The sequence below is a fragment of the Ochlerotatus camptorhynchus genome, unplaced genomic scaffold (assembly GCF_037179485.1).
Source record: "Ochlerotatus camptorhynchus isolate MF236.1 unplaced genomic scaffold, CSIRO-AGI_Acam_v1.1 ptg000165l, whole genome shotgun sequence".
Taxonomy (NCBI): Eukaryota; Metazoa; Arthropoda; class Insecta; order Diptera; family Culicidae; genus Ochlerotatus; species Ochlerotatus camptorhynchus.
Window position 1 is genome coordinate 2,027,628 of NW_027040655.1, and position 23,141 is coordinate 2,050,768.

Here is a 23,141-nt window from a genome sequence, read left to right on the forward strand (position 1 = left end):
CGCTTCGATTGCAGCAATGGACGCAAAACGTGGTCAGCACTCACACACTCATCACTAAACCGTTGCTTTCCAAAGTCGACGACGCATCGACCGAAAGAACTGCTGATGAAGAACAATGAGGAGGACCACACAATGGTTGCTGCCGAGAAAACAGACGATCGCGTGGCACACATCGAGAGTGGCCTGCTTTTGTCGACAGTCGAGTAGACACTGAGGAACACATCTTAGTCCTTGTTACTTTTTATGCCTTGTTGATAGTGATAAGTCCTCGGGTTGCCTGTACCGAGGATGATCTTGAAACAAGGAAAAAATGAGTTAGTTAGTCTTCATCTATGTGATTCCTAATCTTCTATTCATTGTTCTCTAGTTTGAAGTGGTTAAGACTAGGGTTCTGATGCATGGTCATTATCGGTGTCGTTGCTTATTTTTATTGCTAAGGAATCCCATTTCGCCTGTCAAAGGGGCGCGCCTTTGGAGGGTATTCCAACACTCCGAAGGGTATAAATAGCGGGACCTTTCATTTAGAATCGATTCCTTGCGATGAAGGCAAGAATGACAACTGTATCAACACCGAATACTTCATCATTTCTCAATAGTGATGGAGTAATACGACATGCACTAAACTAAGGACACGGGCTAAAATACAATAGATCAAATTACTGGTCGCAGTAGTGTTATGTCCCGAACAAAGGAAAAAAAAAAAATAAACCGTTGAGTGAAGATAATCATTATGTGAAGCGTTTTGTCTGTTTGTCTTTGATAATTAACTTTTGATCAAGACGATGGAAGTAAATAACAAGTAAAAAATGCCAATCATTCGAAAAAATAGATCTGGAGAGTGATTTAATTTTTTTTGAAAAAATAAAAAAATAAATCCTCTTTGTCGCGTTTTAATTTTTCTACTACAGAGTCTGTAGAACCCGATGGTGCTATCATATCAAATATATAAACACAAAATTTCATGAACGTTTTATGTTGTGATGAGCTTTTTGAGTTTCTTGATTTATTTCCTTTTAATTCCGTTATAATTGTTTACCTTTTGACAGATACGCGTATTTCGTCTACTATGTAACAATCCCTTTTGTTACGCCCGCTCAGCCCACAAGTGACTCTAACCACTCTCTGGGTCGGCTTCTTTTCGCCAAGGTTTGCGAGATTAGAGGAAAAACCACAAGACAATTAATTTGCTTACTGACGGCGATTTATTTAATTTTTTCCCTAACGGTCCCTAACAGCCCTATCTGTTCCTATCAATAAATACTCACAGTTTCTGTTTGTGTGTGGTGTCAGTGTCGGGCCCGTCGATGAACGCTCGCTGGTTGGTTCCGCAACGGATTGCACGATGTCTCCGTGCCTAGTCGTATCCTTGGTATCCTTCCTTGCCATTCGCGCCAATCGTGCCGATTGCCCCGATTGCGCCGATCTGGCCTCCCCGATATCTTGTGATGATCGCTCATGACAATCGTGCCGACTGCCCCGATTCCACCGTGTGCGTCGATTACGCTGATTGTACGGATCACACTGGTCTCGTTCTCTTGGGTTCGCAGGTTTCAAGTCTCGCTTCGTCCACTTATGTCAGCTTACCGTTGTTTGTATGGCAGTGACGACTCTGGCGGTTTCGTAGAACCTTTCCACCGATTTATGGAGAATAAATTCCTTCACCAACTTTTTCTTCGTGAGCTAACGTGTGGGTGCTTTTCTGGTGCTCAAGCAAGTGACCGAGCCAATATATTTGCAATCCTCATGAACGGGCGAATAGGCCTTTTTCTGTGGTTGTTGTAAGTAGCATCCACCCATCAGGCAGTACTGCTACCAAAAGTACCAGCGTTTATGGGTGTATTGTGGGTGTGTCGTGTTGTTGAGGCTGCGTACAAAACCTTCACAGTGTGTGGTGTTTTTTTTTTAATTTAGTCGTTAGCCGTCTTTTGCCTCCTAGATTAATTTAGTATGATACCTAGTTCTATTTATTTATTTGCATGAATTTTATTATTTATATAGCTTTTATATTTATTATTTTAGTTTGAATTAAGTCCCTATCTAGCTAGCTAAGGTTTTATTTATGATTTTTCCTCTATACACATATATAAATCCCCCTTTGTGGTAAGAAGACTATGGACTGAGTGAACGAATGCAGTGACCTGTCACAACTACTTGCAAACTTCATCAGTGCCAAGTACTCAACACCAAGTTGTGAAATTAAATTTAAATTTGTCAACACTGTATCATGATTTCTTGCTTCAGAAAACATTTGAAACAGTAGGCAAGGACAATGAGTTCTCTGACTTAGAAGAGCAGGAGAAATGAAAAAGGAAAATATTTGGCAACACTGTACAAAAATGGCAATTGATCAAGTCAGCTGAATTCAACTGACTTGAATGCGAATTTAACGTGTAAACCATGCCATTCAAATGACTTGATCAACTCACTTGAATTGAAAAAAGTTGAACCAGGCTCAACTTTTCAAGCCAATTGAATTCAGCCAATTGGTTGATTCAACTGAGTTGATCATTTGACTTGCCTAGTCTAAACCCAGCTTAAACGTCAAAAGAAGCCAAATACAAGTTGTCACGAACTGTCATTGGGAGTCAAGCAGTTTGATGATGCTTTTCTTACAATTGAACAAGAATACAGAAGGCAGTTTTGAAATCTTGTGTAAAGTAATTTCTGACAAACTGTCGTTTCTAGCGGGCTTATTCAATGGGACACCGTTTTTTAGATTCATTCATTGAATATGCCATATGTTTACTTAATTCCAAAATCTTTTGTGGCATGATAAAATACAAAACAGAAAAGAGCATTTTCTCACTGCACAATGAACAACCTCATACAAGCACTACACACTCAAAGTAAAACATGCAATATTGCTACGCCTATTTTGATTTGATTTCAATACTCAATGGGTTCACCAAACGATTATTTTCAACAGCGAGCAACGAATATCGCACATATAACCGCATTATTTACAAGAGCTACACAAGGCGTGTGCAGGCTAATTAACGGCTTAATCCAAAACAGTTCTGGTCAATCGTGAATACCAAACGAAACGAGGAGTGGCTACCAGTCAAAATTCACCTGGGTGATAGAATCGCCAGCAATTCCCTTGAGAAATGTTATCTTCTGGCAGAACATTTCAAAAGCATTTTCAATGACACTACGGCTTCGTTGTCCCAAGTTGCTGAAGCGGTGAGGGACACTCCCAGTGATGCTTTCAATTTTTCGATTACCTCGGTTACAACACCTCGTCGAATCCGCCATCAAGAAGATGAAATCAGAGCTTACAACACCGCTTTCGAAGCTGTTCAATATTTCATTACAGCAGGGGGAGTTCCCTACGCGTTGGAAATCGTCATTCATGTTCCCGATCTACAAGAAAGGAGACAAGAGAAACGTGGAAAATTACCGAGGCATCACATCACTCAGTGCCTGCTCTAAAGTTTTCGAAATCATCATCAACGACGCATTATTCTCTAGCTGCAGAAATTACATTTCTCCTGACCAAAACGGTTTTTATCTCAAGAGATCAGTTTCAACAAATCTAGCTCCGTTCATTTCTTTATGTCTTCGGAGTATGGAAGCTGGAGCGCAGGTGTATATACAGATCTTAAAGCTACATTCGACCGGGTTGACCACTCCATACTGCTAGCTAATCTTGAAAAACTCGGTGTATCCTCGGGTTTAACTCGTTGGTTCAAGTTCTACTTGACCAATCGGGAACTTTGTGTTAGAATCGGATCAGAGCAATCGCACTATTTTACAAACAGCTCCGGTATTTCTCAAGGTAGCAACTTGGGACCATTGCTATTCTTGATTTTTGTGAATGAGGTCGGACTAATCCACCCAACTGGTTGCCGATCGTTTTACGCGGATGATGTGAAGATCTATGTGATTGCTCGTAGCTTCGCCGATTGCTTGCGGCTTCAGCACCTAATCGATACTTTCGAAGAGTGGTGCTCAAGAAACTATCTTACGTTGAATGTGCAAAAATGTAATACTATCTCATTTCATCGCAAGCTGAAACCAGTGGCATTCAACTATATGATAAATTACCAACTTCTGCAACGTGTAGACAATGTTCGTGACCTAGGAATCACGCTGGAATGCGCCTTAACATTCAAGCTTCATTTTTTTCCTTGGATTTGTTTTCCGCCGATCTTGTTTTCCGTGCTGAGCACTAATGCTACCGACGCCAGGAAGGCAGCTCCCACACCTGGACCCTACCTATCGACCCATCAACTCATGAACCGAAGACCAACGGTTTTACTTCCCTTACGAAGGAAGGCGTGATCATAGATGTTATGCCTCAGAACATCCCGGCGGCGCCGACTGGGATTGACCCCAGGCCTGCTGGGGTGAGAGGTAATCACGCTTACCGCTGCACCACCGGCGCCGCTTATTCAAGCTTCATTAGTCGGGCATCATTGCGAAAGCTAACAGGCAACTCGGGTTCATTTTCAAGATCGCTGACGAGTTTCGCGATCTTGTCTGTCTAAAAGCTCTATACTGCTCTCTAGTGCGATCGATCTTGGAATTCAGCTCGGTAGTATCATAGAGGTAACTCTAAGACTATAAGGTCCCCAAATAACGTGCTAGAATGGGGTATGTTAATCGTTTGCTTGGGACCAATAGGCTAGTCAAGTAGTGAGCCAATTTAAAATCGTTAGTTTCGCATTGATTGTTGGTAGTATGGTACCCGTATCAAGCAGTTTGGATAGCGAGGATTGAATCTGTTCAAAGGAAATTTGTTCAGTATGCCTTTCGTCACCTTCCTTGGAATGACCCTGTGAATCTTCCGCCGTACGAAGATCGTTGTCAACTCCTGGGTCTTGAAACACTAGAACATAGGCGGACGATTAGTCAGGCCGTGTTCGCAGCGAAAGTACTTATTGGTGATAGCAACTCTCCAGGAATCTTGGCTGAATTCGAAATCTACGCACCCGAACGAGTTCTTTGGTCGAGAAGTTTCCTGCATCTTGGACCTCGTGCTGCGAACTACAGCTTGCATGACCCAATACGGTTCATGTCTGGGCGTTTCAACTACTTTTACGAGTTTTTCGACCTTAACTGTGCAGCGGAAACCTTTCGTCACCGCATTCAACGCAGACTCCTGAGAAGGTGAGTAGCTGTCCATTTAATGTACACGTGAAGGATTGTGCTACCTGTTTATTTTTTGTGTCCTGTTCAACTGCATGACGAGGACTTCTACCTGATTCACGGACAACTCTATGCCATAGGAGGATAACTTTTTTTATGCTACAGACTTGATTAATGTTCGTTGTAATTGTATTGTATTATTGTGATTCATGTATTTCGAAAAGATATGAGGTCTTTACGCCTTTTCTAGGCTTTTCCCCATGAGGCTTCATTTAGACACGTTAAGTCCGATGAAGAAAAATAAATTAAATAAATAAAAATCCAAAAACTAAATAAATAAATAAATGTGTGTCTATTCTCAGTGGCCGTGTACACAGCTTTGTGTTTACCAGAATGTTCTCGTGCAACATGTGAAAAAGGCATACAAGGTTAACGTAAACAATATATTTAAACATCGATTGTTAAAGAATTTCAACACGCCCACACAAACTTACAATACCATCTGATAGAGCAAACTTTCTCTCAGATGCTGGATCCGTTTGCCAGAATGAGTCCATATTTACGAGAAACTGACGTTTTGATTTATTTATTATTTTCTTAAACTTTGCTCAAGGCGTCATTCCAGTTAGTTTTTTTCAATTTTTATCATAGTAAGCCATGACAAACTTTTGTGACTTTCAGATTATGGGGTAGGAACTCATAAATGTAAATCTTTCCAAGACACTATATGGGGAAAATAAAAAAAAATCAATCCTCTGACAAAAAGTTCCACAGTTTTGCCGTTTCGGACCACAGTGCGGCGGTGAAATGAGCACTGACAGCCGGATATACGTGGTTACGTTAAGGTGTCCCATTCATCAGACTGCCACTTTTCCACCTTCAACTGACAAAGCACATAAGACGAACCATGGGACGGCGGCGATCAGAGGCAGGATGGCAAAGGATGATATCATGTGCTGCTGCCTCCGCTGACGACGATGATGACGATGCCACTCTTTTGCGGTGGTGGTCGCCCGTCCCGTGCCATCGTGTCACGCTCGACAAAAGCCCTCTTCGGTATTGATAAGGATGCGCGGGGAAGGGAAAAGCTCTGCCATTGTGGCTGCTATCCTTCATGTAAAGGGCGGGAATAGACCGGAAGCAAAAGGCAAATAAATAACAACAACTTGATTAAGGAAATCAAATTTCATGGGCTTCCTTTTCAATTTCCATAATTTGCTATTGTCACCGGGTGGTGCGCCGGAGGGGAGAACCGTGCGGCGGAGGAGCAGGTAAACGGAAGAGACTAGATGATGGCACTTTCAAGGGTGGTTTGTCGGAACGGCTCTGGGTGAGAAGCTATAGGGAAAGAAGCACTTTGGATATTTAGAATGTCTATTGGGTGTGAAAACGAATTCAAATAAGGAAAATTGCTGGGTAAATGAAGTCGGTTCGGAGTAATGTATCTTCTGCCGAAGGAGTAACGAAGTGGAATAATCGGATGAATTTTAGATTACGCAGGTGGTATACGGTTCGGTTTCACATTGATTAGTTGGTTATCTTGCTGCAAAGTTGATGAAAACAAACATCTACTATAGATACTGAAAACACCACACTCTGAAACATGAAAAACTACTTGAACTTTTTCTCGGAACCAGGTTACGACCGAGTCCCATAAATATGATATGACACTGACACTATTGTGGCAAAGTTGTCGTCCACTCCCCCAATGTATTCGCTTTGCAATGCAGAATAGCGGGGTACAAAAGCCACAAAACATTTCCGCCAGAGCGAGGATAGCACGGACGGATGAAGGCGGTGGCGATCGAAGAACATGCTCGGGCCATTGAAACAAAGTGTAGCCATAAAACAGGTGTGTTCCTATACGGCACTCCCATACCCATGTACCTATACATTCTGGTGGACGGTGCTGCTTTAATTGGTCCACGGAGGCTCACCTGACCTCCGCAACACCATCCTAGCACTCATTTGACCTTTGCTTTATACATGCTCTCTGCCCGCCACCCCCAACACCTAGGATGACGTTATTTTTTCTGCCCTTTTGACCATGGGGCATCAAGGTGATAGAGCCGAAGCGAGAAAATGGTCATGCAGTAAAGTTTATCTTGGCAAAAGTTTGTTTCATGGTTCGTTTCACGTGCTACCGACCGAGCGATGGATACTACCCATACACGTTCTCGGTTTCCAGGGTGAGGTATTGTCTCGGTCACGGCACTACCACCGCCGGCCGTCGTGATTTAGGGCAACACAGATAGGGAAGTGATGGTTCTGTTTGGGTGTAATGGATGCTAGCGTGGGTTGTTTTTTTTTGGTGATGTCCGGAAATGTCGGAAGCATTTTACAGGTTCATATAACTGATATCGTCGTTTGTAAACAAAGCAAGAATGCGCCATTAGTTTGTAGGTTTATTTAAAAATGTTGGAGATTCGGATGAATGGTCAAACCAAAAGCAGTGAAACCATTGACCTAGTCAAAGGAGGATTGTTCAGCAACAAAACATATTTTTTTTAAATAAAATTAGCGGTACCAAGCTGATCAGTGCATTCCTCAAAACACAGGGAAAACCACGAACCCCCCATTTTATCTGTCAAACTTTCATAGCGAATAAAAACAAACATAGTGTAGTACTAGAATTTTGACTAGAATGGGGTACGTTCATTGATTTACTTGGTACCGATATACTAGTCCAGTGTGATCCAATTTAAAATGGTATGTTTCAACCGGTTGGTACTACAATATGGTTATATTTTGACATCATTGCTTTATTGATCCTCCTCTCCCAACCCAAACGCCCGCACCTTTTTCCTTGATCCCTTGCATCAGGTTTTGGGCAATAGAAGGGCCGACCTGTTTAGACACTTTCCACCACACTTTCTTTAATTCAGGATCATTTTCATTCAATTTTCGGAGTTTTACGAAGGTTTGCCTTCATGATGGCCCAATAGACTTATGAAAAATTTGAAATTTTCGCTCCACAGTGCTCAAACGGTTTCAAATCAGGTCCTGATTAGCCTCCCAAAATTTAAACTCATTTGGTAAGAAACTGACTTGGCACAAACTATTCGATGTTCGATATGGAAGTTACTATGGGAAAACCAAACTTTTGTTCATTGTCTTCTGCCCATTTTCCATATTGCTTTTTTGAAAATTTCAATAACTATTCTTACGGGAAATTTTCTAAGCTACAACTTTGTGCAATTTTGTTTTTCATCCAAATGTCAAATTAAATTATTATTAATTTTTACGAGATTCATAATCTTATGGCGTGATCAAGCAGTTGTTCTGTGGGCAACACTAAATTATGCAGTGTGACATAGTAGCCACCAATGTTGCCTGCTGAACAGTTGAATGAGCATAATCATGAGACATCAGTGACTTGAATCATTAATAACTTTTGTTCCTTACATTTGATTGAAAAGTGGTTTTGAACAAAGCTGCAGCTGAGGAAATTTGTTACAATCACGGGCAGAGTGACAAGATGACAAATCTGGCCAAAATAGTGTTGGGCTTTCGTGAGACCTCAGGAAGGGCTGAAGCCGCTTTTGGAGGCATTCGTCCTTGTAGATTTTTCCGTTGACGGTCCCAGGTGTGATGAAGGGTTGACTCATTTTGCCATATCCGCAGATCGCTTGAAGGACATAGAACTTTTTGGCGAATTTCGACAGCTTCTTCTTCTGTACACTCTCAGAAACTGCCCACTTACAGGTCCCGGCATTTGTCTGGTGTCGGCCATGATGTAGGTCTCATCGTCCATCACCATGCAGAATGGTTTTGTGAGGCACTTTCTGTATAGCTTCCTTGCGCGAGTTTTTGTCATCGTGCTCTGTTTTTCGCTCCGGTTTGGTGCCTTCTGAACTTTGTATAGGGGAACGCTGCTATATTGACCATGCTCCTATTTTGGCCATGTTAGGCGATATTTGACGTTTTTCACACGAGGTCTTAAGTTCTGTTAAGATTGTAGATTCAAATACATATATGTACATAAAGGGTGATACGGTCAAAATTTGGTCAATATCAACTTGACGTATTTCTTTCAATTTTGCATTTAAAAAACCTGAACACCCCTCATTTTGAAGGTGTGTGTATGTAGAATGTTGCTCCTATTTTGATTTTGGAATTCACTCTTCAGTTGTCAAAATGCTGTCCAAGCAAGAAGAGCAGCGTATCAAAATTTTGCTCGCGCATCGTGAAAATCCGAGCTACTCGCACGCAAAGTTGGCAAAATCGCTAAAAGTTGCCAAATCAACCGTTACAAATGTAATTAAAGTGTTTGGGGAACGTTTGTCGACAGCCAGGAAGTATGGATCGGGGGGAAATCGAAAACCTGAAGCCGCTGAGACGACAAAGAGAGTTGCCGGTAGTTTCAAGCGAAACCCTAACCTCTCTCTCCGAGATGCCGCAAATAAGCTGGGTGTATCGTCTACAACCGTGCATCGAGCCAAAAAACGAGCCGGACTATCGACTTACAAGAAGGTAGTGACTCCAAATCGCGATGATAAACAAAATACGACGGCCAAAGCGCGATCCCGGAGGCTGTACACGACGATGCTGACGAAGTTTGACTGCGTGGTAATGGACGACGAAACCTACGTCAAAGCCGACTACAAGCAGCTTCCGGGACAGGAGTTTTATACGGCAAAAGGAAGGGGAAAGGTAGCAGATGTTTTCAAGCACATGAAACTGTCAAAGTTCGCAAAGAAATATCTGGTTTGGCAAGCCATCTGTACCTGTGGCTTGAAAAGCAGCATTTTCATAGCTTCCGGGACTGTCAACCAAGAAATTTACGTGAAAGAGTGTTTGAATAAACGTCTGCTGCCTTTCCTGAAGATACACGGTTGTTCCGTACTGTTTTGGCCGGATTTAGCATCTTGCCATTACGGTAAAAAGGCCATGGAGTGGTACGCCGCCAACAACGTGCAGGTGGTTCCCAAGGACAAGAACCCTCCCAACACGCCAGAGCTCCGCCCAATTGAGAAATACTGGGCTATTGTCAAGCGGAACCTAAAGAAGACCAAAAAAACTGCTAAGGGCGAGCAGCAGTTCAAGGCAAACTGGCTTTCTGCGGCGAAGAAGGTGGACAAGGTGGCTGTACAAAAGCTGATGGCAGGGGTCAAGCGTAAGGCCTGGCAATTCGGATTTGGAAAAGCGGAAGCCTAACTGAATATTTTTCCTGAATTTTATACTAATTGAACTTGAAAAAGAAATTTAATTTGATTTTTTAAATAAACGATTTCACCGATTTACACGCGTTTTCTCTTGACCAAATTTTGACCGTATCACCCTTTATACATATATACATACATATCGCCAAAAAAACGCACGAAGATTGTGATTCAATCGTTTTTTCTGAGTTATGGCCAAAATAGGAATCTATGGCCAATACTGGTGCACTTACCCTATGTGTAATTCAAAATTTTATGAACCGTTACAGGCAAATAAAACCACGGGTCACGTCCAGGTCGTTGAGAATTGCAAGAAGATGGAAGCTTATCACGTATAGCTTGAGGCAGTTGTACCGGATTATCAAAGTGGAAGTAGTGACAGATGCTCTTGACATATGCCTGTACTTCTGAAACGACATCTGGCATGATGTTCATATCTATTTTATGAACAGCCATAATCTCGGAAGCCACGCAGCCCCATCTTTTATTTTGATTCCCTGCGGTTTTCCTCCAAAGATTAAACAACTCACGTTTTTCAATAGTTTCTAAATATTTAAAATAAAACACATATTTGTACTTCGTCATGTATCAAATAGTGATCAAAACAAATTGAACTTATCTGAACCAACCAAAAAAGATATTACAGAGCTCATTATCGTAATTACCGCTTACGTTCGAAAGCCAATGACACATTGCTACAGACACCGGGACTCAAATAGTGGGAGGAACAAGGACCAATGTTCGTTCAGCTAACCGGTTACTACAACAAACACTGAGAATCACATTCCGGAAAGAATAAGGACCACTGTTCGTTCAATCAATCGGTCACTACTACCGACACTATGAATCACCTACCGGGGGGAACGGAGCCCAATAGTAGTTCAGTCATTCTTTAACACTACAATAGACACCAGGACTCACCTGACAAGAGAAACAAGAACCACTGTTTATTCAGTCAACCAATCACTACAATAGACACTACGAATCACCTTCTTGTCCAGTTAACCGGTCACTACAATTTAGAATTTGGAATCAAAACTCTTACCACACGCGACTTTGCAACACCTACTCTTTTTTTGTATGCCTACTTCGATTTAATCGAATTCAAATTTTCTTCCTTCAACACCAAGAGTAAGTGACGTATGAAGGAGCCTCTATGTACAAATCAAGCTGAACATTGCATTAGGTCCTAAGTAACATTGATAGATTCTCTTCGTCGACTCCCTCTTTGCATCCCCACGGCCATGTAAAGACATTCCCAGGTATTTTCAGCACACAGATCGATACAAGAAGCTTTTATCTAGCATCCAATACGACAAACACATCAAGAAACGTTTATGTGTTCAAGATTAACTAAAGAGAAAGTCGACGAAGAGAATCGATCAATGCTACTTAGGACCTAATGCAATGTTCAGCTAGAAATGCAAGAAAACGATTGTCTGCACACGGTTTACTATAGTTTGGTAATAAGCAGATCAGCAGAGAATACTAAAGAAGACTAATGATTTGCTATGCATTGGGCAGCATTTAAAGTATACTTTCAAATGTCATCAACCTGGTTTGCTCAATTTTGCCCAACTTTGAGCTATTGACCTTGGAAGTAGTGCTAATTTTGGATCAAAACCTTGAATATCTTAAGAAATATTGAAGATATTTGCAAAAAAATTATTTTCTGGATACTCTTACCAAAAAATGACATATCTCTGTAAACATAAGAGATAGAGAGGCGTCACCCTCTGCGATATTTTCGAGCAGGAAGATCTGGTCATTTTTTTTCCCGTATGGTATTTATTTATTTCGTCAAGCATGTCTACAATGGTTACAATGTCTTAGTACATACTATGCGTTATTTCTATTATGTTTTAGTTGGGTTTTAATTTCTTCTTTTGACATAGTGATGCTAATGAATTCACAGTGTAGATTATACTGTCGCATCATTCGATTGAATGGGCCATTTTTTGCGTAATTTGTTCTGTGTGATTTTTCTGAGAATAATTTTCGTGTTCACATGGTGTGTAGAAGTTTAATGTGAAAGAATGTCATTGATGAAGAAAAGCATTGTACATTCGCGGCGTTCTTTGAGTGTTTGTAAGTTGATGAGCATACAGCGTGCTTCATATGATGGAAGAGGAAATGCGGTCCAATTCAATTTGCGAAGGGCATATAAAAGGAATTGTTTTTGGACGGATTCTATGCGTTCTTCGTGTATGGCAAAGTACGGATTCCATACTAGGTTACAGTATTCCAGAATAGGTCTTACGTATGTTATATATAATAATTTGATAGTGTATGTGTCTTGAAAATTATAGCTGAACCTCTTAATGAAACCCAGCATACTATTTGCTTTCGTTATGATTGTATTATAATGTTCTATAAAAGTGAGCTTGGAGTCTAGGATCACACCAAGGTCCCTTACAATTTTACATTTTTCTACTTTTTGGTTGCTTAAAATTATTTCATAAAAAGGTGTTTCTAATTTTCTGCTAAATACAATTGCGTTGCATTTTTTTCACATTGAGTTGGAGTAGACTTTTACTAAAACCAAGTGTTGAATATGTTGATTTCATTCTGGAATTCTGCTGTGTCGATAGAATTACAAAAGCAAAATTGCTGGTTGGACTTCCTGGAGAGTATCAACGCTGAACAATCGTCAGCGGAGCTATGGAGTCGCATTAAAGCCCTTAGCGGCAAGCGGCGATCATCTCCGCTCCAGATTCGAACAGACACCTTCACCATCACTGATCCAACCGTCGTAGCAGACGAACTGGGCAAATACTTCGCCAAACTATCCAGCATCTCGGAGTACAGCGAAAGCCTCCGACAACGAGTCCGCCCCTCTCTGTCCTCTGTGTCTGCCTTCGGAATTCCTCCAGACAACGACGACCTACCGGTCAACAGCCCACTCTCCTGGGAAGAACTCGTGTTCGCTCTCAGTCAGAGCAACGGGAACTCGGCCGGACCGGACGAAATCGGCTACCCGCTGCTAAAGCACCTTCCACCCGAAGCCAAAATGAAACTTCTCGACCTTTACAACCAACCTGGACCGCTGAGGAATACCCGGAAAACTAGAAAGAAAGCCTCGTTATACCGTTACCGAAAACCAATGTCTGAACCAAGGACATCACTGGGCTCCGTCCCATTGCACTGACCTGCTGCATGGCCAAAGTCCTGGAACGGATGGTCAACAGGAGGCTGAAGCAAAATATCTTGAGGCCAATAGGCTGGCAGGTGTATGGCACCTCCACCTACTTCGCCACTCTTGGTGAAGTCCTGAAGGAGGCAAAGAACCAAGGTCATCACGTGGAGATCGTCTCGCTGGACATCTCCAAAGCGTTCAACCGAACATGGAAACCAGCTGTATTGAAAAAGCTTGCTAATTGGGGCCACATCCTTTACTTCGTCCGGAACTTTCTGACCGACCAATGTTTTCGGGTTTCGGTCGGAAACGTGCAATCCGGAAGTTTCAGTTAAGAAACCGGAGTGCCACAGGGTTCGGTGATCGCGGTCACCTTCTTCCTGGTGGCCATGAATGGGGTTTTTGACCAACTACCCAAGAACGTTTACATCTTCGTCTACGCGGATGGGTCCCACCCTGCAGAGGACGAAACTGAGAGCGCAAGCGGCAGTCTCCTCGCTGGTCAGATGGGTTGACTCTGTTGGTTTCCAGCTTTCCGCCGGCAAGAGAGTGCGCTGCCATATATGTACCACCAGGCATCTCAACAACGGACAGCCCATCATGATAAAAAAAAAGAAGAAATACCAACCAAAAACACCGTGAGGCTCTTGAAAGTGCTCCTCGATCGGAATTTATCCTTTGAGCCGCACTTCCAACAAGTAAAGAAGGACTGTCGCAGTCGGGCCAACCTGATTAAGACCATCTCCCGCCCCCACTGACCCAACAATCGTGAAATCCGCTGCCGCGTTGCTTGAGCCATCATCGACAGTCGCCTACTGTACGGTGTAGAGATTACATGCCTTACCGCCGAGAAAGCCGTCCAGATTCTGGAACCGGTGTACAACGGCTACGTTCGAACAGTCTCCGGTCTCCTGCCCTCTACCTCGGCCGACGCTGCATGCGTTGAAGCCGGTATCCTACCTTTTCGGCTCGTTTTCACCGCAGCTACTGCTACCAAAGCCGCTGCCTTTCTCGCTAAAACGTCGAGAAACAACAGGATCGTTCTCCTCGACGAGGCGAACCGACTCCTCCACACGGCCACCGACGTAGATCTCCCTCCAGCGGCCAGGGTCCACTGGCACGTAGACAAAAGTTGGCAATCGCACAAGATCAAAACTGATAGCCGAATCAAGGACCGCTTCAGGGCAGGAGACAACTCACTGGCTCTACGCCGGACAGTTGTCGAAACTCTCGGGGCGCACTACCAAGGTTATGCAGTTAGGTACACCGACGGCTCTCTTTCCAGGAGCGGAGTGGGAATGGGGGTGTCCGGAGATGGTCTGCTTGTGAGCAGATCGCTCCCGACCCAATGCTCGGTGTTCTCAGCTAAGGCAGCGGCCATTCTCCACGCCGTTAAGAAACCGGCCAACCGGCCGATATTAGTCGTAACTGACTCACACAGCGTGATATTGGCCCTAACAACAGAAACACCGAAGCATCCGTGGATCCAAGGGACGGTAAAGCACGCGCCGCCCAACACAGTTTTCATGTGAGTACCCGGTCACTGCAGAACGTAATAGCCGACCACCTCGCCGGCTCAGGCCACACCGGACCCAGGTCCACCGGCAATGTACCGCTCTAAGATGTCAAAAAGTGGATCAAGTGGGCGATTCGGAGAGCCTGGGACACCGAGTGGAGGAAAAACAGGACACACCACCTTCGGAAGATCAAGGCGACCACCGGAACCTGGAAGGATCGACCAAACCTAAGAGAACAACGAGTGGTGTCAAGACTGCGCACCGGGCATAGCAGAGTCTCCCACAACTTCGGAGGAACACCGTTCCGGAGGACCTGCGAAACCTGCGGAATGCCAGCCAATCCTCGTGAACTGCGCGGAGCTAGAGGACCTTCGGGCTGCCTTCGGCTTGGAGTCAATCAGCATTCGGAACCTGTTGGGCGATGAGTCTTGAACCTTTACCACAATATCTGAGTATTCCTTGTTTATATTCCCGTTTTGTTGGCCCTTTTGGCAGTTTTCTACACCTTTTCATTATAGCAAGATAAATGTACCACAGCCAAGATTGGGAATCTCCTTATGAGAAACCATTTTTTTTCTCCTTTTTTATACTATCTTAAGAGATGAACTAGCCATATGGCTAAAAATCTCTATATAAAGAAAAAAAAAAAGAGATAGAGAGTTGACGTCTTCAGCAAAAATGTTTGGTTTAATAATGTCTAAAACTTTACTCAAGACACCATTTTGCTATCTCGACAAACAAAAAAAGGAAAATTTTCATCTCCCTGATAGGTGGATTTATCATGAAATTGCTTAGCTCAGAAGAAGAGGCTTTTTAAGTGCACAAACTTCTCCCAAGACTGTGCGGCGGCGAAGACTGGGATTGAACCCAGGCATTCTGGGGTGAGAAGCTATCACGCTTACCACTATACCACCGGTGCCGTTTGCCATAATTATTATAATCAAATCAACTATCATTTTTCAAATACATGTTTGCAGTCGGATGTACGTGAATATTTCAATTGAATGTTTCATTAAAAAAATCAAAGAACAGTTTGTACTGTAAAGAAGCAGTCAACTCAAAGAGAACTGTTACTTTTGAGAATTTTCAATTGGAGTTTTCGAACTATTTAGCTGTCGAAAAACAGCTCATGATGCAAAGAAGGAGTCAACTTAAAGAGTAAAATAATTTGTGAATATTTCCATTGAAAATTCCATAAAAGAAAAAAAAATCTAATAACAGGTCATGATGTAAAGAAGGAATCAACTCCAAGAGAGATGTTACTTTTGAGAATTTTCAGATGGGATTTTATCGGTCAAAGAACAGTTCATGACAAAAAAGGAGTCAACTCCAAGAGAGAAATGGTTTGTGATCATCTCTACGGAGTTTTTAAACTATTTTATCTCAAACAGCTCAAGCTATAAAGAAGGAGCCAATTCTAGAATTAAAATCAAAAAAAAAAATTAATTGAATTTTTCATAAACAGAAATTGTAAAAAACAGATCATGCTGTAGATGTTACTTTTGAAAAATTTCAGATGAAATTTTCAAAAGCTTTTATCTGTCAAAGAATAGCTTAAGATACAAAGAAGGAGGTAACTGCAAGAGCAACATAATTTATAAGTATTTTATGATAAAATTTTAATTTTTAGAGATTTTTAGCCGAAGGCTAGTTTATCTCTTAAAAAAAAAAACATTTATTCTGTAAAGAACAACTTATAGCATAAAGAAGGAGCCAACTCAAAGCAAGAAATTATTTGCACATTTTCATTGCATTTTTCTAAATAGAAAACATATGTATGGAATGGTTCGATTTTGGCAACAAAACCACAAAACCGTTCGATTTTGGGACGAGGTTCGATTAAATGGATTTTGAAGATTATGTATTTTTGCTTAAATAAAAATTATTAAATTCTTAGTCATAAAGATGATTCTTCTCTATTTCTCGGTGGTCCAAAATCGTCGGAATCATAATAGAAATTTCAAAATAAAACCGTTCGGTTTTGGCAACACTACATTTTCAAGCTTGTTGACAAAATACATATAAAGGGTACTGCATTGCAATTGGATTAAAAAAATCCAATACTGCAAAATTATGGCTACCGTACATTATGGCTATCGTTTATTATGGCTATCGTCTTTATGGCAATCGTACGTATGGCAAACATCCGGCGTATGGCGAACGTATTTATGACTAATGTCCGGTCACCCTACACTAAGAATATTTTTTTTTGAATGATACTACTAACTATAGTTGCATTAGCTAATGTTTTATAATAAGTATCCCTTTATGCCTTGTTTCTGAAAAATTCCCTCCAACTATCTAGATTTAACAGCATCAGTCGTTGCCTATCTTTAAAAAGGCTCATTCAAAACCACGGTTTGAATTATATTCTCCCATTCACAGTATGCTGTGGGAACAAACTTGAACATCTGCACTACTAATCGGAATTCTGTTGAATTGACTTGGGAAATAAGTAGGTACCTCGGTACACTCTATCCGCAGTTCCTGAATCGCGCAAATGTACACAAAGAGCAATTCACACCCAAGCTGGGAGGAAAAGTTTTTGAATGAATAGAGCAAAGAAAAGAATGTCGAACCAAGCGCAGGTGTAAAATTCCGGCCAAACGAGGTGTGGCGCTGCCAAACGGAAATAAATCTTCCAACGGTGTGGAAAGTTTTCCGATAAAAAATCAAGTGCAGTTCTATTGTCCGAGTGGGCGTCGTTCGTTGTTTGTGGGGGAGGGGACTTCGATTGGCTGTATCACTTTCATATTATGGGAATGGAAGGGGGGCGGGAAAACTTTTATCTATAGGTGCGAGTTTTTCTATGCTTTCTAGTGGGTACAGGTCAGTTTGGTTAAGTGGTTTAAGAGATGGAATTGATAGTGTTTGTTTTGTTTGACACTGTTAGTTCCTGTCAAATAGCTTTAAGCATATTATTGCACAGTGAATCGGCTCGAATGAATCCATAAACTCATGTGTCACTTTTTCTCTTCCATTTTCCAGATTATCAGCTAACCTGTCTTCCTGTGGCGATTCCTGCAGCAGTTCGAGACGAGACTTGAGGGCAGAATTAGCAGCTAAGCCGATTACGGTGTCTGTCACATGCAGAAACAGCAGCTGGAGCTGGAGGTGCCGCACATCATCTCTTTCGGAAGCATCGGAAGAAAAATCACCGCAGACAGGTAGGTGTACGGGAACGGATTCCGTGATTGTGAGTGTGTATGTTCAGTTTGCAACCAGGTTTTTACTCCTACTGCCCGTTTCGAAGCCAGAACCGAAAGGTTGAGCTGTTAATCCTTTACTTATATATAAGCTACACAGTGCTACTGGAGCACAAGGGATGCATGGATAGAAAATACAACATATCTTCTCACTACCGACACGGCGATATGGCTTCATCCGTGTATGCTTTTCCTTTCCCTTGGTGTTGGCTTCGTCGCATCGTCATCAGCCAGGATACAGCCTGCTGGAGGATGCACAAAGTGGAGCAGCAGTGTTTACTGTCGGCTCATGGGTTTCCTCGCAGCCGTCTTCCGCTAAAATGTATTCACATTCACATGTATAGGTATTTACGTTTATGCACCCATTTATCAATGGTTTATAGTAGGGAAGATATCCGTTCGTGGCCATAGCCGTGAGACAGCTTTGCTTGTGACCTGACGTGAGCACGTGAGAAAAAGATGAATCTCCGGGTTGCATAAAAAGTATAGGTGGTACACATACAGAAAGTGAGCAGCTGCCAACGAAGAGAACACTACACTATGGTTAATGCAAATCCTGCCCTCGTTGGTCCTAATAGGATTGTGCATAAAGAGGAGAAACTGTTGAGATTTACTGTACAGTGGATCTACTGCATCCTTGACGACGACGTCGAATCAAACTTTAAGTGATTGGGTAATTGATAGATTGCTGTCAGTGAAACGCTTTCAAGTAGGTTGGGTAAACATTTACTTCGGCCTAATCGTCCAATTTTCGACCTATTGAGCAGAAAACATCAAACATATCTATGATATCTTCTTCCTTGCATTTCAAGCTAATTGCGTGCTCTTAACTTAGAATTCTAGATGCACTTTCACAGTTATTAATTGGGAGCATTCGATGCCTGTACCATTTTTGCATTAGCATAATTGTGTGGCAAATACAATCATACTCTATTGTCCAGGGATGTCGAGAAATTATCCAAACCGAAAAATTCCTAGCTCGGACCGGGAATCGAACATATATTCTTACTTTGTAGCTGCGCCTTTACCGGCTGAGCTGAGGGAGGCCCCTATGATATCGGCGTTTACGATTCAATTATTCGATTGTTACGACACTTTAGTTTAGTGGTAGGGGTTTTTTTTCCGGAAGTTTGCTAATTTCGAATGGTTAAAAGGCAATATGTTCCAATAGTTACACGCAGAATCGTTTCCAATCTACTAGGACTGTTGAAATTGTGAGAGTTCATAAATCAGATGGTATCGAATGATGTGATGAACTAATTCAAACTAAAAACTTACGAGCTTGAATGCCACTACTCACAAGGAATTGTTTAGCTCAAATCAGATATTGGTTACATCTTAATGAACAGTAGATGTTAGATCTTGATGGTAGTCAACAGGTCCTTCATACCTTTTTCCAAAAATGGTACCCTCATCGTTTAAAAATAAGAGATTTAAAAAAAAATGCTTCAACATATATGCAAAATTTGTAAATTTTCGCTCCACAGTGCTCAAACGGTTTGAAATCAAGTCCTGATTAGCCTCCCCAAATTTAAACTCATTTGGTAAGAAACTGACATTGCACAAACCATTCGAAGTTTATATGAAAATTACTATGAGAAAACCAAACATTTTGTTCATTGTCCTCTACTCATTTTCCATATTGCTTTTTTGAAATGTTCTTTAATTTTTCTTACGGGAAATTTTCTAAACTACAAACTTTGTGAAATATTGTTTTTCAGCCAAATGTTAAATTAAATAGTTATTAATTGTTTTAGAGATTGATAATCTTATGGCATGATCAAGCAGCTGTTCTGTGAGCAACACTGTATTCTGCAATGTGACATAGTAGCTATGATATTAGTGCTCTATTCTTCGCACCAGAAACACCAATGTTGCCTACTGAACAGTTGAATGAGCATAATCAAAAGACATCAGTGACTTGAATCATTAATATCTTTTGTTCCTTACATTTGATTGAAAAGTGGTTTTGAACAAAGATGTAGCTGAGAAAATTTGCAAGGAGATTTTTAGCCTATGGCTTGTTCATCTCCGCATTTTCAGGCATTTTTCATTGGGATATTTTGAACCTTACTTGATATTGAAGGAACCATCGAGTTAATTCCATGCCAAGTGACGAAACACTCCGATTTTCATGAAATTTTGTATAATTGTTTGTTATGGGTAACATTTTCGTTGAAATTCGGCCAATTTGGATCTTGTAAAATTTTCAAATGGTGTTTTTTTTTTAATTTTTCAAAAAAATGTAACATGGAAACGTTATTTCTGATCAAAATGATGTCTGAAGAAACAAAGTTGTAGAGAAAAATAATGTTTTTCTAGTCTTTCGGTCCAATTTTTGAACTGTTAGTAAATATTTTTTTTCATGTTATTTGTTCTCAGGAAACAATGTTTCAGACAATATCATTTTCGATGACAAAAATACGCTCTAGCAAAAAGCTTAGTAATTTAAGTTTAATAAAGTGTACATGGTTTCTAAATGTTTGCATTTTGTAGCTTTTTTTTTTAAACGAAAATTTTAATAGCTTGGGCAAGAACATTTTGAGGTACCGTTCTGATTCATATATCGGACACGTTCATGATTTTAACATTTTATAATTATATCTTGAAATACCTGTAAACCTAATAACATTAAACATATATCACGCTTGTTCCTATAGTTTAAAAATTAAGTGTCCGAAAAAAGTAAGATGGTGTATCTAAGACACAACCGTAGATTTGACGTAGGATTACGAAAGGTAGTTTTGGTATCACAACAAAAGTATAGTATCTATTAAATTGGTTTTTTTTTGTTTATTAATTTATTTGATAAGGCTCAACCGAATTAGCTTTACAGAGCCGAGGATTCTTGGTCACTATACAATACATCTTAAAACTATAGTCAAAAGGTACAACACAATAAACACTTTATCTTCCGCTATCCAAAAAGCCTCCTCCATCAGAACTGGAGCCGCTTCCAGTAGTTTCATTGTATGGCAAATTGTTGTACGCCAACGAGGGTCAGAGCGCGTCCATTGCAACAATGGACGCAAAACGTGGTCAGCATTCACACACTCATCACGAAACGGTTGCTTTCCAAAGTCGACGACGCATCGACCGAAAGAACTGCTGATGAAGAACAATAAGGAGGACCACACAATGGTTGCTGCCGAGAAAACAGACGATCGCGTAGCACCCATCGAGAGTGGCCTGCTTTTGTCGACAGCCGAGTGAACACTGTATTAAATTGATTTGTTATCACTGAAAAAGTTCGATAGGTTGAAATTCGGAAGTAATTTGAGAGTTTTGTTTGTGAGGTGCTCTGTCGATGTCCAAGTACAAGCCAATACTGGACGATATGTCTTGGATACAAGCTCTTACTCTTTAGTTAACTTTTTTATTAGTCATTTGTTATCCTGAAAAGGATCGATGGATTGGAAGCTTGGAAGCCAGTTTAGAATAATGATGTGGAAATTTGTACTTGATAGCGGTGCGAAAATGAAATGTGTATAAGGGAAAACACATCACTCACAAAATCTGAGCCTACCGGACCTACGTTTATGCTTTTTGATGCAAATTTTAAGCCTCTTTTTTGAAGAGAATTTGGCAAGATTTTTTTTTTTGCATAATTCTCTTAAATGTAGAGGCTGAGAATTTATAACAAAAGGCATACAGATAGGTACGGTCTGGCATGCTCAGTGCTTGGAATCTATATTCGGCGACTGTGTTAGGGAAACCTTTTTTCATTACGGAAACGCCTCGTATTTCTGGTTATTTGACACATGTCTCGGGTCGTGTGGTATTCGGTCATCGTGAGAATTTGTATGTACCACTTCAATACTTGACGCATTTGACTACAAACGTTTGGTTGCTGGGTACATTATCAAAGAGCTTTGGGGGTGATTTGGCTGGCAGCAAGGCGAGCGAACGTTCAATAAAAATTAACTCTTAAACAACAATAATTTATGGTGGTCCTGAAAAGAACCGTCTTGTCGTTATGGTTGAATAATGCTGAGCTATTAGGGTGTTCAATACGGATGAGGCTGACGAGCTGTATGTTGTTTTAAACGAGGGTGACGCGCTCGGCATAGATGACCCACAGCGGCTCACGACAAGCAACTGATTTCGATGAGTGGTTTAGGACAGCCTTGATAGCAAGCTGCTTGCGGGGAGCCTTTCGTTGTGTACTGGAGAACACCACCACTCACCACATGCGGTGATTGAATGAACAGCATTAGTTGAGACCGGATGGAATTCAATTTTGAAATCTGTGTTAGGGAAAGCGCTATTTGCAGGCAATCGGTGATAATTTTGATCACTATTGCAGCAGTTGGACATTTGTGTTATTGTCAATAGTGACCTATTGAAAATTAATAAAGTGTTTATTTTAGCAGATTTTTTAAAATTGATGATCATCTATTGAAACATTGTAGATGCTGTTAGTTTAACATTCCGAAGACGATGCCTCAGGTAAAATGCGTAACGGAAAACTTGCAGTGTTCGAACAATCATAGCTCAGCCATTTAATGGCAGATCTCAAATCTAGTGACGCCATTTGAAACTAAAAACTTTAAAGATTTATTCGAAATCAATTGATTTAAAATTTATCGGTACATTGCTGAGCAATGATGTCTCAAACATTGCCAATTTGCCCTTACACATTTTACCGGAGGCATCGTGTTCGGAATTTTAAGAAACTTTGTCAAAGACAAATTGTGATAGACAATTTTCTATCTCTCAAGTGGACGAAGTTATATGGTGAGATTGGAGTACAAACGGTAGTACCCCCTTAACAGCCGTTTTTGTGCCATAAAATTTTTATTTGAATTCTAAAAAGTTCTACAAAGTTGTAAGGGCTTTAAAAATGCACATTTTTGCTAATTGAGGCAAATCGATAGCTCCTTTTTTAAAGGATTTACATCAGCATTTATAATTTTTTAACACACGCTTAGAAAAATGGTCACGAAAACAGCAAAACGAAACAAAACATTGAGGTACTTTATTAGAAAATTCGTTAAGCATCCCATTGGATCCCCCTATGAGTTGTATA

At 41.1% G+C, this 23,141-nt stretch overlaps 1 protein-coding gene across 4 annotated transcripts in view; it reads left to right on the forward strand.

The window, feature by feature from the left end:
• DIP-lambda (Dpr-interacting protein lambda) overlaps nt 1-23,141 on the forward strand; it is a 398,199-nt gene that overhangs the window by 205,117 nt on the left and 169,941 nt on the right. For all 4 annotated transcript variants that reach the window (XM_065222317.1, XM_065222316.1, XM_065222319.1 and 1 more), the window contains exon 3: nt 17,895-18,073. The gene's annotated coding sequence lies outside the window, so the exon portion shown is untranslated. The remainder of the gene's footprint in view (nt 1-17,894; nt 18,074-23,141) is intronic.